The 20471-nt window shown below is 38.1% G+C and overlaps 1 long non-coding RNA gene across 1 annotated transcript; it reads right to left on the bottom strand.

Moving 5' to 3' along the window:
- Nucleotides 1-2175: 2175 nt before the first annotated feature.
- LOC140323131 (uncharacterized) lies at nt 2176-8599 on the bottom strand. Its single transcript, XR_011919306.1, has 3 exons — nt 8257-8599; nt 5024-5202; nt 2176-2614 (listed from the first exon to the last, which is right to left on the bottom strand). It is a non-coding gene; the product is annotated as an uncharacterized lncRNA (long non-coding RNA).
- Between the last annotated feature and the right edge of the window lie 11872 nt (nt 8600-20471).

Genomic DNA, 20471 nt, shown 5'->3' with positions numbered 1-20471 from the left:
GATTCAAGAAGAGAGAAGTGACCCTGCCATGGGTGGCTAGGACAGTCCAGTTTTCAAACTCGGGTGTTCAATAATTTAGATATGATAGAGCAGCCTGGGAATGGCAGAATCTCCATCTCATATAATAATAGCAGCCAGCATGCACACACTGTCCAGCTCTCCTCTACCGCTTACTCAGGTTTCCATCTAGCTCAGTTCTGTCTCTGAGCTATTTTCAGCTTCAGTAAATGAAGTTTCCTTGGTTACTGTGTTGCTCTCTCTCTGCAGATGATTACAAGAGGCTTAATAATAAGCAATTCTGGGAATCCACCCAATCCCAGGACGGGATCTATTACAGTGGTCTGCACAAAAGTTCGGGCAAGTTTTCCGATTAAGTCCCCCAAAAATGTAATTTTCTATATATATCGACCCTAGTGAATGGATTATGCACTCTACAGAGATATATGTCATGTTCCTGCAATGAACAAAAAACAGCTATTTCCATATATAAAGCTGCCACGATAACACGAATGCATGCTAGAATTTAATCATTAATGCATCAGTACAGTTTAATGAAAACAGTGTAGGTACCTGCATGAGATCAGGTATTAGTCCCTTTTACAGTACACCACAGGAAAAGAGAAAGAAGCAGCACAAGATGACGGGAGCCTTCAGCTAAAAAGTAATGCAGACACCTGAGCCACCCTCATAAACTGGGGGGTAATTTAGTAAGAGTTAATGTTACTGATACGCTGCATCGATACCAATTATTTAGTTATCAAGAGTTTAAAACTTAATTTTTCATCTATTCTTTTCCAATGAATTCCAAAACTTTTAAACATTGTAACTGTTTGGGTAGTCAGGGTGAACGGTGGAGACATTTCTCAAGTGAAAAATGTAGCTTTTCCTGCAAATTAAAGTCTATTCGGGAAAACACATTTTTAAAACCACTTGCTTAATTTTCAAGATTTTTGCAAAGACCCTAAACATGTTTTTGGTCAGGATGGAGGTAGTAGGAAAGAGAGTGGGAATATGCCATAGATTAAAAAAAATTGGTATTTTCTGTGAATCAAATTAAAATATTGGAAGTTAATTTGCATTTGAATTCAGGTAATAAGCATCCAAATAAGTTGATCAACAATAGGTTTTTGTTCCAAATCCGTTGGTACTATTCAATAATTTACAACTTGGGTAAAAAGTGGATAAATTCCGATCACATTGTATAGCATGGGCACCTAAAGTCTGAGGGTAACAGTGTAACAAGTGTTTTAAATAACATGGTTTATACTAAGAAATGAAACCTGGCAGCTTGGGGGGGGGGGGCAATGGACCTGTATCCCCCCTCCATCCTGTCCATACCAACCCTCTAGGAGCCTGGTTGGCTGGGATAGGGGGGTTTTAAGTGTTTAGCTTCTCTCCTGTCCATACCAGTCGCCATGCTCCCTCAACAAAAGGGACCATGTTACTGGACAGGGCATTCTCCACACCACTTGTTCTGGGAGACTGAGGGGGTGCTTATTGGAAACTATGAACTTTAATTGGAGCTGCCCCTCACCCAGAAAAATAAGTAATAGTACCCCTTACCCATTACCTGAAAGACTTAAAAAGTAGACCTAGAAATAAAGCCAAGACACAGATTAAAAGTATTATATTAACAAAAAAACATCCTTTTCAAATGCATACCCCCACAACTATTTAGGAAAAGACATTTTACTATAATACTTTAATACTGGCCCTCCCTATTGAGGGAACATTCCCACCCTTTTTCCTGTCAGTGAGCTTACATGGCTGGGAATGGCTAATAAAATATTTTAAATTAGCACATAGTTACATAGTAAGTCAGTTTAAAAAACACTTAAGTCCATCAAGTTCAACCACTAGTGAAATAAACATATCCCAGGTATAAAACCCTATTGACATAGTTGATCCAGAGGAAGGCAAAAAAGAACTGGTGCAATTTTTTTCAACATGTGAAAAAAAAAATCCTTCCTGATTCCATGAGGCAATCAGATGTTCCTTGGATCAACAGTCTCTTTCTTACTGTATACAGTTTCTCATGCATAATAATTCAATTTTTGTATTAATTTGTTGCAACTTGTTACCATTCCAAAATTGATCTGTTCATGCCCTTACATCAATGGATTTCATATTCTCTGATTCAATATTTGCAAAAGACAGAAAAAGGGCTTGTGGGACTTTCAAGGCATTCAGACTGACTGACAACTTCTCGATATGAAAATCAGAACAATTTATTGAATTAACAGTTAAAAACAAATATTTTTTACAAATTTTTCATGAAACTGACACTTCTATTTAAAGCTACCTAATGCACAAGCAGAAATAAAGAGATTAACACATGTGCATACTGTATTCAGTGATGAATCCCATAGAATACATTTACATAGTGATACAGAGTAACAAGTACAAAACAACAGATTTTGAATGTCAGGAAAACATCAAACTGCCATCAAGATGATAGTAGACAAAAGTAATCTACTGTATTCATATACATAGAGTAGGAAATTGTAGGAAATTGAAGCAATGAATTTAGCACGCAGCTGGAGGACCTGGACCCAACACGTTTCACCTGAAAAAGGGCTTCTTCAGCGGAGCAGTTGTAAATTAGATATGAAGTCTGAATATATTGTAAAATATAGATACAAATTAGCATTTCATAGAATCATAATTACATATACAGTTATTACCAATAATGATCAAATGTAGCATATTGTTAGAATGTATAAAATTGATGGCTGAATAAGATTCTTATAGAAAAATGAAACATAACATAACAGCCTGGAAATTTACATAGGATAAAATCTTATTCTAGTTAACATAAAGCCAATATAGTGGATGTTTAGGATATATAAAACTTGGTACAGATGACTTACATAAATCCCAATGGAGAATCACTCCAGGTAAGTTACTCTAGTAGTAGAAGTGAAGGATATTACAGATAAACATATCTCTGTGTGTAACCATATTAGGGATAGAAATGTGAGACTAATATAATGAATTATAGAGGAGATCCTACTCGGGCATTAAATAGTATAGTTGATAAGTTAGATACACTGAATGAATATTAGTTCTCTAAAAAGAATAGGAATGTTATTAGCCTAATGCACAGGGTGAAAATATAATAAATGTAGCCACAGCTGTCTTGGTAAAGAATCATTGGACGCAATTGTCATACAAAAATCCAAATTAGGTCCCCATCTAAGTTTTTTTGACAGCTCTTTTCTGTGCAACCCTATGGTCCCTCCAGAAGTTTCTAAGGGTTCCTTGAGCTGTGGCTCATTGACTTCTCATAAAATGATGCCTGCATAGTTCTGGGGTCAACACCACTTGGCAGAGCCAGCTGAATAAAACCAAGGGACTTTTGTAATTGTCTGTAATGGTGACACTCCGACCACTAATGTATGGATGACATTTCTCCTACTGGCAACCAATGGAAAATGTTCTCATTAATTAATTATAGCAGACATTTCCTGACACCTGAACAAATAATAAGAGTTTCTCTGGGGTAAAAAGGTTGAGTAAAGCTGCTCTATGCATTTCACAAAAATACCTGTAAAATGCGTAGGGGACATAGAGATATATAAGTGGCATTGAACTTAAAACATCATAGAACACGTCACATATTTTATACAATAAATTAGGACTGACTGTATAACCACATATGAGAGTTGCAAAATTAGCATTGGCAATCCTCATACAAGTCAGAACAAAAAACATGGGCATCAAAGAAAGTAGATGGCATTGGCAAAAGGCTCCACCTATTACAAAAATATAAGAACTGTGTGCTCAATATGCTCTCAGTCCATGGGAAAGCTTCATAATGTTGTATTGCCTGGGAACATTCTTCACACTGATAACACATATTACAAATATTATAAGACTTAGTGGGTCCAGAGATTACATTGACAAAAAATAGCCATACTCTGTATAAGGCTTTCATGCTACAAGATTACAAACCTTCAGCTTTGACATGAATCTATATGGGTCATTATAGAGTTGTATTTAGGATAATATTTGGAGATGCTTATCTGGCCAATCCAGCGCTGTGTGCCACCACAGTATATCATGCCCTATTTATTATCTGCTGCGGTGTTGTTCACAGCATGAAGATCAAGGAATTGGTTGTCTGCTCTCCATTCATCAGCTTGCTGCATCCTCTGCTTCCCTTTAGCCGTGCAGCCCAAGATGTGTCTTCTCAGCATCCCCAGCACATACTCTGACACTGTGCACATCTGAAGGGCATTGTAGGAGCAGATTAGTCAATGGCTTCATTTTGCCATTGGCTGCTAGGACATTATAACATTTCTGCTCACAGTGTCCAGTGCTGTAGTGTTAAGCTTGCTGACCTGCTGCTGCTGTGTTTCTCTGTTGGATTGATGGTTGCTGATTCTGAGATTGTATGCTGCCTGGACCTTGCATGTGAGCTGCATTGTTTTTACCCTTGGCTACCTTGTTTGGTGGACAGATTACCTATGTATGACCTCTGATTCTGTATTCTAGACATGTCTCTGCTGGACTGTTCTGTACAGTGTTATTTGCGGGCTCCTGCTCCCTTGTCAGTTCTTTCCCAGATGCCATCCCTTGCACACAAAGGTCCTGGGGCCAACCGGGTGCTGGGACAGCACAATTTGCTTCCCAAGGCTGAGCGGGAGCTTGTAATAGGTAAAGAGTGCAGCGTTAGATTGGGAGATTGGCGCCCCAGGAATGCCTGGGAACATTCTTCTCACTGATAACACATATTATAAATATTATAAGACTTAGTTGGGCTGGAGATTAAATTAAAAAAAAATAGTGATACTCTGTATAAGGCACAAGATTATAAATCATGATACACAAAACAACAGAGAGCTTACATCACAATACACATTACTAAATCCTCCTTTCCTTGGCATACAGTTTGTTTGTGGTGTTATTAAAGCCAAATAAACTAACCTGTTCACAAATGTCTGAAGATAAGGTGGAACCTGTTGTCAATACTCCTAAATGCTCTGACTAGCAATGAGCGTGGGAAAGCCAGGGCACTAACCTGTCTACAAACCTCCATGACACCGGAAAGTGGCAAGGAGGGTAATATGGTCATGTAGGGGGTCAAAAAAAATTGTACGATAATATCCCAGACAGGCAGCTAGTTGAAGCTGGATGTTAGGTCTCCCTTGCTTGCTTATAATCAACTCTTAAAATGGTGCCAACATAGATCCTATTTCCCTGGAAAACAACAAAAATAGAGTTCATTAGTAATACATACAATATTTAACACATAATACATAAAATATACTTTTGCAAGTAGTGATACAATTTGTTTTTCAGCTAGATCCACAAGTGACCCCATACTATACAACAGCATTGGGCCAAATACACTATTGGTATGCAAATTAGATATATTCAGATGTAAATTAAACCTCATCAGCTTTATAAATGTACTTTACTCTAACTATAACTTTCACACAAAAAAAACATGCTTTTTATTTTATTTAACATTTTTCTACCCGACACACACCCACTACCCCAGACATTTTTGTGATAATACCCCATACTCAAAAACTTTGCAATTAGTTGGTCAAGATGGATAAATAACCCCAGATGTATACTTGCCTAGCTATAACATTTTGTTATAAAGGTAAATTTCTTCTATATTGAGCTTTCACAACTTTCTCTGATTTCCTATTTCCTCTTTTTAATACCCTGTTTTTTTGTATTAGTTATCTGATTATGTTTCTGTACTCTTCTATTTGGAGCCTCCATAGACTGAAATCCAGTGAATGAAATGGGCCAGAGACAGCTGGGGAGAAAAGGGCTAGAAAACACTGAATGTCCATCAGCAAGGAAATAAGGTTACGTTTATCTGACTTACTGAAGCTTCTAATGCAGACTGAGAGAACTTTAGAGTGTGTGGAGAAATCAGAGTAATTTTAGTACAGAAGATCCTCTGCAAGTTTGCAAGACTAAAAATAATACAGGAATTCATATATACATTTCCACGAACTGTGCACACAACCAGCTTCAGGCCAAAGCAAATTCACACTACATGTTTATAGTCACGTATATGTCACAGGCGGTGACTTTTCCATGGGGAGCCCAGAAGACAGCCAGAGCAGGTGCTTAAATTACCCCTGGGAACAAGCAATCTCCAGACAGGTGAGAGCGACAGTCGGCCCTGCTAAAACACCAGAATATAGTGATAGTATAGAAAGTAGCAAGAATCATGGAACACCATCTGTGGCTGGGATTGGGCCCTTGTGTCAGGTAAAAGGTAATTTCTAGTTTTAAGTGGCACTAAATTTTAAAAAGTAAAAAATTATGCCCAGACGGGTTCTTTAATGCATTAGGGACAGGCGATGTCCCTTCTGCAAAAAAATAAAAGTACCTGCCTGATCACAATTTTTTATTTTTGCTGAACTCTCCTTGCACCACTTCAGATGGTGCCACCTTCCTCCCCTCCTTTTCCAGATGTCGGTCATGTGGATTGGCCAGGCTGAGATGATGTAATTCCCGCACATGCGTTTATTTAGTCCTTGGCATCCTGCACTGAGCTGCATGAGCAGTTTTGCAATATGGAACTTTGGTTCTGCTATAAATAACTGTATGTGACAAAACAGATTTTGTGTTGATAAAAAACATAAAAAGTAAATACAATGTCAAAGAATGTTTTGGGGGTTTTATCTGCATGAGCCCTAGGTAGGAATGCACCTGGTGGTATTGTCTCAAGAAACAAATCTAAACATGTGCTTGTCATATAACTGGTAGTATAGACTGTGGACAGGACATTAGAGTGCAAGCTCCTCTGGTACATAGATTGATGTGACTGGCTTACTGTACATTTTGCAGCACTGTGAAATATTTCAGTGCTACATAAACATTTTCTATCAATTGTAATAATAATAGCATGTTCTTGACCTCAGTAATAGGCGCCTTAGTAAAAGATTCCCAATAAAGACCACAGTAACAGACCCCGAGATGGGACCTCTTAAACAGACTCCCAATGCAGATGACAGAGAGTCCAGCAGTGCAGACCCCAACTACAGACCCCTCAGTGCAGACCTTAGTGAAAGACCCTGCTGCTGCTCTCTGACTCATCCTATTTCCTTAAATAGACTAAATAGAGTATATTGGGCAGTATCACTCTTTTGCTAGGCTCTGCACAGAGCAACATTGAGCATAGGAACATATGATCCACTCAACTGCAGGTTATTGCCTGGATCCTCAGGACCCTGGACAGCCCCATGGAGTCTGCTATGGTTGGTGGGTATCTTATGAGTGCTTTACTCTATAGGCTGTGCTGTATGTTACATACACTTGACCTCTGTACTTTGTGCATGACATACTCCTAGCTTCTGCATTCTGTGCATAACATATTTTTTGACCTGTGCTTTACATACTCCTAGCCCTTGCTCTGTGTGGGTTATGTGCTCACTCTAAGACCCCAATGCAGTGCCAGTGCTCATCAGTCCCCCATTTTAACTCTACACTCTTCACCTATAGCATGCCCTCGCTCAGCCTTAGGAGGCTAGTTGCACCATCCCAGCACACGATTGCCCCCGGGCTTCTCTGTGCAAAAGCTGGCATCTGGAGAAAGAATTACAGAGGACCAGGAGCCCATATAGTAGGTCAGGGCACACAATGGGATGTCAGACAGTCCAGGGTCAGTAACCAGGTATTCCGCAGAACATGCAGTACAGGAGAGTTCAGCAAAGGCAAGTCCGGAGAACTGAGCCAAGGGGTCATGCTGAGGTAATTGGTTCGCCAAAAAAGGCATCTAAGGGTAAAGACAAAGCAGAGTCAGGGTCACAGGCAAAGGTCGGTACAGGCAGCAAACAATCACAGGGTCAAGCAGAATCAGCCAACAGGTAAACACACCAGCAGCAAGTCAGCCAGGCTTGACTTACTGGCAATGGGTGACTGTGAGTAGAAAGGATAAAAAGTTCTAGCAGCACATACTCTAAAATACCCTTCAGCTGCACACAGCCCCAGTCTGTGCTGGGGGGAAAAGGTTTATCTCCGGTGGAGACTGCACAGCTAAAGTGTAACAGGGGAAGCAGCAAGCTGCAGAGTGGAAGGCGGACAACTAATTCATTGATCTCTTTTGCTGCTGCAAATGATGACACTGTAGGGAATAAAAGGGGCATGATATAATGCAGTGGCACACAGGATAACCGGCCTGGAAAAAATATGCTAACGAACACATTTCTGACCCCTGTACTCTGTGCATACCATACCCTCGACCGCTACTTTCTATGCATTTTAGTGTATTACATACAGTACCTCTGACCAAAATGTTGGTTTTCCAGCAGTTGTTTTACTAGCAGTAGTCCAAGGCTATTTTAATTTTTTCTTGACGGTAGTCTCAGGCAAAGTGTTAGCTCTCAGTCTATAGTTTGTCAGACTCTGTGATGTGACATTAATTAAGGTATAATTAGTGGATACAAGTACTGCGGCATACCATCATGTAAAAAAGTAAGTACAATTGTTGTTTAAACATATTTGATCAAGCAAACGCTGAATCTTCATTTCAAAAATACTTACAGATAAAGGTGAAACATTTAATATAGATGCATAAAATGTACTTGTTCATAATCTTAATGAAAGAAAATAAAGATTTACCATGTGGAAAATTGGAAAATTAAGCATACCCCTACATTTACCACTACTTTAAATTAAAATGGAGTCTTCCAGAGTATTTCAGATAGGGTGTCAATAATAGGAACCTTAAGATTAGATGCTGGTCTTGCTTTTTTATTACAACCTCAGATAATGAGGGTCCAGTGTTCACTTTGTTATTGGTATGTAAAGTATCATTGTGTCAAGATAAAAAGAGCTGTCTAAGATTTTAAGAAAAAGAATGTGAATGCCTATGAGTCTATGAGCCAGTTAAACTACTTGGTGAGTGTGCCAGAAAAAAGCCTTTGCTGTCAATAAAGAACATGAGATTTGCCATGGAACAAATACCAGGGCTTTTGGAACAACATTTTGTAGATAAATCCAAGATACGGTTGTTTGTCCACAAAAACAGTAAACACATTTGGAGCATATCAAAGACAGCATTTTAAGAAAAGTACCCCCTACCAACTTTGAAGCATAGTGGTGAAAAAGTTATGGTTTGAGGTTGCTTTGTTGCTGTAGGGTCAGCTTGCAGTAATAGAGTCAACAATTCTGCATTGAATCAAGTGTGATTGATAAGAAGGAATGGCTCAAAAGAACAAATGGATAGTATGGACTAACCTAGTCAAAGTCCTGTTTTCACTTTTATTAAAATCTTGTTTGATATGGTTAGTTCAAGAAAGGAAATCCAAAAACAAATTGTAACTCAAGAATTTTGTGTTCACTGGGCACAAAATGCACAAATTTCCAAAATGTCTATGAGAAATGGCAGGTAATGGGCCAAGTGTGTACCCACTTTTTTTTACAGTACATGTATTGATATTTTTGTGGAATAAATGATTAAAGCAGCATTTTTTTCTTGTGGTATTATTGAAATATGTCACCTTTATCTGTAGATACATTTAATGAAGATCTAATGTTTGCCTGTTTAAATATGTTGAAAAAGTCAATAAATTCCATGTGTTGGTTATACATTTATTGTACAGTAAAATTATGTTTTTATACCAAAGCAACTCAGGTTTGTGCTGTAACACACACATTAAAAATATCCCATTATCTATTATGTGTGGGTGGTGTGAGGTTTTGAATTCACATTCCTTGTTTCCCACTGTATATTAGAAAGTAAAATAATACAACAAATATACAGTGGTACATATACGGTATTCTTTCTTTTTTTAAACATGGTCATTAATAGAATTTACATTTTTTATTAGTAAACACATTTTTGGAGATATTGCATATGCAGTTCCTGCTGCAGGCCTTATGTCACTACAGGATGCTGCAATGATTGCTGACACAGCAGCAAATCCAAAACTTTTTTTAAAGTAGAGAAGATTTTCCTATTCATTTTCTTTTTTTAATAGCAACAGTCTTTTTTTTCAAAAACTTAAATAACAAATAAGGGATCCCCAGTTCTCTACTTATATTCAGATATAATCAGAGCTGCTGTACACTTTCAATCTTCCACTTGAAAATGTGTTTAATCTTGTAAGCATTTAGCATACAAGGGCATTTATCCTTTTTAATGGAAGACAATGAAACTCTGTGGACAGGGAAACTATTGGTACGTATAGATGAATAGGTATACATAAAGAGATCAATGTAAAAGGTAGAGTATACCAAAAGGGGGGTTTAAATATGTCTAGGTAATCCTAGATTTTCCCAAGCCTCATATTTGCCAATATGTTCTAAACATATATACATATAGATAGTGTATACTTTGGGTGCCTGACCAGCATGGGACACAACCTGGAGATAACGATGACTCTACTTTTGGTATTATATAAGCACATTGCTAGAAATAAGTGGAACTGGCAATCACAATAGGGGCCCTTTCTCCTGCTGGGCCCAGGGACAGTTACATCCCCTGTAGTTGACCCCATCTCCTATCATTGTCATAACTGTCATATTCTATTTTTTTTCAGTGAACTTTGGTCAGAGAGATAATCAGATTATGTCCTTTGTAAGATTTCTGTCAGATAATTATTCCCCCAACCATTCCTAACATTCTATCTGAACTAGACGTCTATTCAACACTTTCAACCTGCTCACATAGACATGCTAGTGCCAGGACAGGTAGGGTGGCCTCAGTCCTGGAACAGATTACCCATACAGATCTGGTTGCTGGAGGGGTGGGCAGAGTCTGTGAAGCTGAAAAGCAAATTATTCTGCAATTTCGCTGCAGGCAAAAAAAAATAATACACAACATTCATCTTTATATTTAACTTTAAAATCAGTTACAGATGCCATGACAATACAGATTATTCATGTGGGTATGAAATTCAATACCTTTACATCTTCTGTCTTATTTAAACCTCACTTCCATTGATTACTCTCTCCTTTCTTTTTCTCTCCTCTGCTCTCGTCTCTCCCAACTTTCCTATCTCCTTTCCTTTCTCCTCTATCCCTCCTTTCCTTTTTTCTTCCCCTCTTTTCCAAGCCTATTATCCCCTTTGCTCCCCAACCATCACTCCCAACTCCTACCCTCGTTTTCTATTAACTTTCCCTTCACCCCTGTTCTCTTCTTTCCTCCCCTCTCCTTACTACTCCTCTCATTTCCTCTTCCCTTTTAAGTTCCTCTCTCCCATCTCCTCTCCTTTATTCTTTTCTCTACCCTCTACTTTCTTTCCTTTTCTCCCAAACGTTTCCAGATATGCATAAAGATGAACACTTGTGTTTAGGGCTTTCAGCAAATGTGGATACCCAAGAGCAGTAAGGTCATGCATGCCAGTCCAGCTACCCTCTCATATCTATGGCCAATAATAAACAGAAAAATATTCCTGAAAACAAATCACTAGACAGTACCCAACATTGAAATGCCACTGCAGGGTGGAGACAGTGGATTTTATCACATTAGTTTGTTGTTCCCTTTTGTTTTATTGTTGACGATGAGAACGTGAGATATGAAGTTTGTGAGCAATGAAAAAATGTTGTTTCCATAACAGAGTTTTGCTGCTATTTATATGATTTATAATGTTTTACTTTACTGTTTGCTTATATGCATGATTACCATGGGTTTTTGGTTAGAGTTTAGTGTTTATTTTTCAGGGAAGGGGGTAAGGTATATTTTAGGCAACCCATTTTAAAAAGACAGGCAGGCCGAAAGTCAGAGCCAGGGGTTCTGCATGCAGGGGTAGCAGGGACATCAAGGTCCTGCAAGACAAACCGATGATTGGGTAGTGTCATCTAAAGGCAGGGTACAACCGCCATTTTTATGTCAGAGTAGCAGTGCCTTATAGCCACACCAAGCTCACAAGGTATTTTATTAACTAGCAAAGCCTTTCTTTTCCTACCAGCTCCGGAGTAGTCAGTTGTCTGTACACGCTGCTAGTGCACCCTCCTTTAGCTAATGCTGATATAACAGGCAAACTAGCAATTAGGAGTCAGCATTTATTCACACGCTCACTGATTTGCTGCATGAAGATGATCATAGTCATGCGTAAGCTTTTCTAATTCTAGATATTGATGAAGGTGAAAATTTGTGCCAAGACTTTAAAGGGAGGGGACATCAGACAGACAGCAGAAAAAGGCAGTGATGTTTCTGCAGCTAGAGATTACTGCTAGGTGGGCTTTGGTAATGGGAGTGGATGAAGAGGTGGTAGACTGTCTGTGGGTGCCACTGATTACTGAGGAGAAAAGTTCTGAGATAGTGGCAGAACAGCAGTGAGAAAAAATGCTGTCCAGGTACTGATGTAGCTTGCACAGGGCTGGAGAGAGCAGCCATCCAAATCTGTTTGGCAATACTGCATATTAGGTACAGTCCACCGCTATCCCCTGGACTGAAACACAAAGCTCTGAATTGTGGACCTTTTTAGGGATATCTTCTGCTAGCAGTACTTCTGTAGTCTGCAGCATATCAGAAATGGAAATGTACCATCCAATGTGGTACCATATGCATAAAGAAGGACATAATTGAATGTACTACACAGCTTGGTGGAAGCAGTACGTCAATGAGACAAGGTACCAGCAAAGGCCCTTGCTCTTCTTTGCCTATTGCCTACATCTCAGCGAGGCAGAAGAAAATTACAAGGAGGAGGTTTGAAGAGAGAAGAAGCTGCAAGACCCGGTATTAGGCAGTCAGGCATTGGCAAAGCTTAAACCAAAATTGCTGACTACATCAGGTCCAGGGGTTTAGATGTAAGGACCCAATCCTCTGTTCCCAGCCAGCAGGAGGTTTTGTTACAAAGAGTCAAATCTGGCTGTCTTGTGTGAACAGGTTTACTTTAATTAAATGAACCAATTTTGGATTGCCAATTACCTCAAAACCTCCTACAGACCAAATCCTTAACTATTATTATTTTTATTAACTATTATTTATATAGTGCCAATATATTACGCAGCGCTTTACAAAGTCCATTGTCTTGTCACTAGTTGTCCCTTAAATGGGCTCACAATCTACTACCCCTACCATTACCATATGTCCTTAAACACCTTTATTTATTCCTCTCTCCTTTCAAACAAAAATGAGATTCCTGACACCATTACCATTTCTTGCTATAATTCTTTGCCTGTTCAAGTGCTGTGGCACTGTAAAGGTGTTTGCAGCATTTTAAATCTTTTTCTCTCCCATTGCAGAGTGCCTATTACCCTTGAAAAAAAGGAGAATTTTACATCAGGATAGCAAGAAGGATTTGATATTCCTCCACAAACCAAAACCAACCACTCATTTCTGCTGCTTTGCTTATGTTAGGCTACAAAGTGATGGGGAAACACATATAGGACTTGTACAGATTGGGAGTCAGGTAGATCTTTGTGGTACATTTGTTGCCTGTAATGGTAACTTGTCACATTTGGTGATGGCAGGAAAACTGAAAGGTTCAGTTCTAGCATGAATAGAGCAAGTGACCATTACACAATTATTAAAGTATTACATACACAAAGCATCGCTGAACAGAGTTACATGAAAAGACCCTATATTTGTATTTCAATTTTTCAATTGCATATTTATAATATATATATATGTATATATGTATATATGTCTCAAAGGTCTGTGCAACTCTGGGTCTCAGGTTTGAATCTTGGCCAGGGCACTATCTGCATGGAGTTTGCAGGTTCTCCCCATGTTTGCGTGGGTTTCCTTCAGGTACTCCAGTTTTCTCCCACATTCCAAAAAACACACAGTTAGTTTAATTGGCTTCTCCAAATTAACGTTAGACTGTGGTAATGACATATGACTATGGTAGGGACATTAGATTGATTGAGGGACAATTAGTGACATGACGATGGACTTAGTAAAGAGCTGCGTAATATGTTGGCGCTATATAAATACTGTGTTATAATAATAAAAGTGTATCAATAGCCCATTTTTTGTTTAATTGAGTGAGGAATAGCAACAATTGCCATTGTTTTTTCAAACTGACCAGAAATTAATTAAGAACTTGATTGATTAATAATGAGTGTGGAATTGAAGGATTGGTTAAGTAAGAAATTTTATGTTCCGGGTACAAGTATCCAAAAGGTTTTTGAGACCACCCAATTTCAGTTCAACCTAATTTTAAAACATGTGCACTAACTGTGCACTAATTATGACACCTGTTCAGATGAAAACTAAGAGGGAATCTTCACTTTGAGGAGATTTATTCCCTCTTCCTATTGAGTCTTCAGATCATATAGATATACTTTATCTCTCTCCTACAAAGAACTAGATATGAGCTACAATATATATATATAATGTACTATATGTTGTGGATGTCATGGGGTAATCTCATCAACTGTCATCTTACTCAAGTTCAAGTCAACATCACTAATCATAAATGTCCCCCTAGCCCTAAAAACAAACCTCACCGATTAAATATTAAAGGTTTCCCTGTTCTGCCCCACAGATCAATGGCCAAAGTTCACATTCCAGCTCTGCGGAGATTAAATATTGAATGTGTCACCCGAGGCCAGGACACCAACACCTCCGCACATTGACTGCGGATTGGCGTGTTTTTCACTTGTTATTTGACGTAGCATAGGAATCTATCAGCTATCTCACAATCTCTAACAAATCTGCACATAATGTAAATGGAGAAAGTTTTAACAGAGGTCTCTGTAAATACTGCTTACTAGAAGGGTCATAAATGACCTGATAAGAGGTTAGTGATGAGCTAAGTATTTTTCTTTTTAAAGTATAAATTCACTAAATCAACTAACTGCCATTTTTTTAAAAAATCTGAATGTTCACACTGGTTTTTTTCTAACCTATATAAGTGCACAGTTTGTCAGTTTAGAAAAAGTCACATATTCATAAAATTCAATTTGAGAAAGTTTGAGAAAAGAAAATCCTCTTTATCCCCTTTTATGAATTAAATTAATTTCTATTTGATTCACTAGAAAATATCTGAGCAGAATCTGAAGGATAGTCATCCTTCAGTTGGGTCAAGTTATTGGTTCATTGATAAAACTGCAACAGTGTAAAGGTAAGTTGGAAGAGGGGGTCTTCAAGCAATACATTGCCAATGGTGGGTTCTTCCCAGTAAAGTAAAATCTGTGTCATATTGGACAAAAAGGGAAAAAAAAGTGACACCCACTATGGGCTTTTGCTAAGGAAACACAAAGGAAAGCTGCAAATGTCTAAAAGAAATGAGGCATCTGGGGAGAGAGAATGTTGTGTAAGCAAGGACGTACATACACACACGTATTGCATTGCCATACTATTTTTTTAACTGCTACCCCGTCACAGACCAATGCACCTGTGTGAATCCAGCTTTAGTGTTCTTACCTTTCCGCCCCTCTCCATCACCACACTGCTGTGACAAGCACACACATTTGGAAATGAAAGGAAAAGCATGTTAGCAACTTATGGGCTGTAATCACCAAAACAATCAGCAAAACAATTAAGTGCATCAGTGTGCTGTGAAGCAGCATGGAATATTTCCTGTGTTTGGCCCATGCCTGGCTGTATACACAGAGCTCAGCGACTAATAACAGGAAGGCAGCACTCCAATGTAAACTCATCAGTAGATAAAAGATATTATTAACCTGGAGACACATAAAGGTGATATTCCCAGCTCTGCATTGGTCAAATTAAATGTTTAACCAAGACATTTTCATTTATTTTACCTAAAGGTTTGTATTGCTGTATATGTCCCCATTGGGAAGATTCACAGTCTCTATGTGTCCTGTCCCCCTAGCCCTAAAAACAAACCTCACCGATTAAATATTAAAGGTTTCCCTGTTCTGCCCCACAGATCAATGGCCAAAGTTCACATTCCAGCTCTGCGGAGATTAAATATTGAATGTGTCACCCGAGGCCAGGACACCAACACCTCCGCACATTGACTGCGGATTGGCGTGTTTTTCACTTGTTATTTGACGTAGCATAGGAATCTATCAGCTATCTCACAATCTCTAACAAATCTGCACATAATGTAAATGGAGAAAGTTTTAACAGAGGTCTCTGTAAATACTGCTTACTAGAAGGGTCATAAATGACCTGATAAGAGGTTAGTGATGAGCTAAGTATTTTTCTTTTTAAAGTATAAATTCACTAAATCAACTAACTGCCATTTTTTTAAAAAATCTGAATGTTCACACTGGTTTTTTTCTAACCTATATAAGTGCACAGTTTGTCAGTTTAGAAAAAGTCACATATTCATAAAATTCAATTTGAAAAATATACAAAGGGTATTTCCTTTCCAGGTCTATGTAAATATCCGACATTTAAGTTTGAGAAAAGAAAATCCTCTTTATCCCCTTTTATGAATTAAATTAATTTCTATTTGATTCACTAGAAAATATCTGAGCAGAATCTGAAGGATAGTCATCCTTCAGTTGGGTCAAGTTATTGGTTCATTGATAAAACTGCAACAGTGTAAAGGTAAGTTGGAAGAGGGGGTCTTCAAGCAATACATTGCCAATGGTGGGTTCTTCCCAGTAAAGTAAAATCTGTGTCATATTGGACAAAAAGGGAAAAAAAAGTGACACCCACTATGGGCTTTTGCTAAGGAAACACAAAGGAAAGCTGCAAATGTCTAAAAGAAATGAGGCATCTGGGGAGAGAGAATGTTGTGTAAGCAAGGACGTACATACACACACGTATTGCATTGCCATACTATTTTTTTAACTGCTACCCCGTCACAGACCAATGCACCTGTGTGAATCCAGCTTTAGTGTTCTTACCTTTCCGCCCCTCTCCATCACCACACTGCTGTGACAAGCACACACATTTGGAAATGAAAGGAAAAGCATGTTAGCAACTTATGGGCTGTAATCACCAAAACAATCAGCAAAACAATTAAGTGCATCAGTGTGCTGTGAAGCAGCATGGAATATTTCCTGTGTTTGGCCCATGCCTGGCTGTATACACAGAGCTCAGCGACTAATAACAGGAAGGCAGCACTCCAATGTAAACTCATCAGTAGATAAAAGATATTATTAACCTGGAGACACATAAAGGTGATATTCCCAGCTCTGCATTGGTCAAATTAAATGTTTAACCAAGACATTTTCATTTATTTTACCTAAAGGTTTGTATTGCTGTATATGTCCCCATTGGGAAGATTCACAGTCTCTATGTGTCCTGGTTTCCCCAAATCTTAAAGTGAGGGAAATCCAACTTTTTACAAGGGTTTACGGGGGATAAGGATATGGAAGGAGATTCCCATACTTCCCAACTATCCCAGGTTCTCCCAGGTTCAGAATACAATCCCAGCATCCCTGGGGTCCAGGTTATGTCCCACCACTGACCCGAGGAGCCCTTGTTCCTGTGCTAGGCCGCTCTGGGTGAAATGATCCCTCCAGGAGAAAGCAACAGTGTGGGGTACAGACTGAACAAGATAAGTGTTTTCTTCTGACCATCAATGTTTACCCCACTGGACATTGTTCTCCTACACCCCCTTATCCTATCACTGGCATTACTGTTCTTCCACATCCGCTTTTGGGCACTTTTGTTTACCACCTCTTCCACAACACTTGTTGGGCAATATTTTTTTCTATTACTTCCTTGTTTGTTGGCACTTTCATAGTTTACTAGTGATGTAATGAGCAGGCAGGCCAAGAACCCTATACAGCTGCAGTAATAAATATGGTATCACTCTGGGGATATCTGTGAATTATTAAGCTGGCTGGATGAAAAATATTTTGAAAGGAAAGAAGTTCAAGTACTTATTATGCAGTTCAGCTGTATCAGCTGTTTGGTTGGAGGTCAGTTTTAATGTACATAATCATTTGCCAGTAAGGTCACACGTGGACATTTCCATGCTTTGCTCAGGCAGAAAGGACATAAAGCCACTGCGTTTAGCCTGTTACATTAATAGCTTCTATTAAAGATTATAAAGCCAGCACTTATAGACTTAACTTAGCCTAACTTATGACCCTAAGCAGAAACATTTTTACATAGTTATATAGTTAGTCAGTTGAAAAAGTCCATCAAGTTCAACCACTGGCGAAATAAACATATCCCAGATAAAAATCCTATAGATATAGTAAATATATATATAGTAAATCCAGAGGAAGGCAAAAAATAAACCCTGGTTCAATGTTTTAATATATTTAAATATAATATAATATAATATTTACAATATTTAATATTTTTAAATATGCTTTTACAAATGTGCAGCAGAAAATTTGTAGTTCAATGAATACCCTTTATTGGCTAACTTTAGGTTTTAAAAATGCAAAATTAATTTTTGATAATCATCAATAATCATTTTGATAATAAGTTTTTAAATAGAAAAAGAAACTATTGCTGTATTGTGTTATCTGTAAGGAATTTACTATAATATTTTTGTCCTGAAATTGTAGCTATACTAAGGATAGTGATTCTGTTATATGGTTTTATATCAATAATGTTTAGTATGGTTCTCTGTTTTTGGACCTGTCGCATACAGGATCATTTCGGTTGCAGACTCTGACCCTGAGTCGTCTGGAAATGGAGCCAGGAATAATAAACATTTATAGCCTCCCTGTATCATCTGTGCCTTTAGAATATCATTGGCTGCTGGCTGGAGATGCAACACAAATTTGGCACAAATTCTGTCCTTGTACCGGAGTCCACTCTGGTCTGAGCAGCACCAAGGCTGTGAGATGACATGAGTGACACACAATGACTGCATGGATAGAGCAATAAGTACTGATATTGTGGCAATGACCCATTATTATAAGGCATCCTTACCTAACATACACTTCAAAACTTCAATCAAGACCGAAGTAATTTTATCATACGGTGGCATCACCACTCTCCAGATATGTTATACAGAAGTGACATCACTGCTCTCCAGATATGTTATCCTATGCAGAAGTGACGTCCCTGTCACCTTACAGCAGAATTTCCTAATCCTTTTAACCCTGAGGAACTCTTAACAAAATTTAAGGTTTTAGGGAACCCCTGCTGACACGAAATGATTGGAGATTGATGAAATCAAAGGGCATAGAATACCCTTTATGGTGTTAGTCAAAAAGCCATCCACAGCTAAAATATGACTAATGGCTCTGGCAAATGGTGTTGAACTTGAAACTATGTAGTATTATCAAAATGAAGGTCAATTGTAGGAGGTGGAGGAATCCTAGAGTTCCATGGAATCCTGCCATGGTTCTTTTGAGAATGTATGAAATGTATCACAGGTAAATCTGCAGGTTAATCTGTCATCACAGGGAACTTGTTTAAAGCATGCATGGTAAATATGTTTTGCAAAATGAGCCATACAGTCGTGTGATAGTTTTTACTTGTGCTGGTCTAGATATTAGTGATACTCTTAGAAGCTCCCCTGTTTCCTTTTTTTTTGCTTTTCAAATATATTACAAAAGTGACATCTGCGCCCTTCACATATGGTAAATTATACAGATCTGACATTTTAGTTGTGTTATACAGCAGAAAATATAAGCTTTATTATATAGAATTGATATCACCACTCTCTAAAAATGTGTTTTATTTGAAATAAATGAAATCAGTGCTCTCTAGATATTAAATATATTGTACAGGAGTGACATTACCACTCACCAGATAAAAGTTATGTTATAAAGCATTGAAGTTAGCAATTTCTAGATATGCTGTAAATTATTTTATCCAGAACTCACTTTGCATATCTATAGATTTATGGTAAATCTGTCTTTATTGAATAGTAATAAAAGAAATACATGCATACAAAACCTTTGAATTTTCACACATAAAACACTAATCGAGACAAAAATAAATAACATAAATAATTAGGGGGATGGAAGGAAATAGGGAGAGGAATACAAAAAGGCTACAAATACAAAAGAGAGGAATACAAAAAAGTACAAATCAAGCTGTAAGTACAGTGAAAATTAAAACTAACAATCTATATTGCAATTAGCAAGTAACTCCAGCCTAATGAGGAAGGCTCCAGGAGTTGTATTTTGCACTTTGTTTTGAAAAGCTGAAGTGGAGAAGGACATCCATATGGACCACTGAGCAGTAATTTTTTCACTACAGTCATCATCTTGGGCATGAAGTTCCTCAATTCACATAATGTTGCATATCTCTAGATTTAAGTTGTATTATACAATGACATCATCATTCTCCAGAAACGTTATAAAGTATAGGGGTCAAGTTGACAACTGTGAACTTTTGGTCTAAAAAATATTTCACTAAAAGCATTTTGTTGTATATTTTGAAAAACTTATTGATTTGCCAGAAATCTAAGGAGATCCTTGCTTCAAACATGTAACTTATTGTTCTCAACACTCTTGGTGGACTTCAGGATACCTCCCCTTATAAAGAAAAAGGAAGTGAAGTGTTTTATAGTCCTATCCAAAGATGACAACATTGCTCCTTCATAGGAACAGTACAGAAAGCATTGCCACACTAGGACTGGGAGTACTGTTGTCGTCATCAGATGAAAATAATGGGAAAGAAAGCATGACATAAGGAACTTGAAATATGGAACTGAACTCAGTGGTGGTGAACTTTTGCCAAAATCAGCAATATGCACAGC

Source organism: Pyxicephalus adspersus, chromosome 2 (genome assembly GCF_032062135.1).
Source record: "Pyxicephalus adspersus chromosome 2, UCB_Pads_2.0, whole genome shotgun sequence".
In the NCBI taxonomy this organism is placed as follows: Eukaryota; Metazoa; Chordata; class Amphibia; order Anura; family Pyxicephalidae; genus Pyxicephalus; species Pyxicephalus adspersus.
This window is presented reverse-complemented; position numbering and strand designations above follow the sequence as displayed.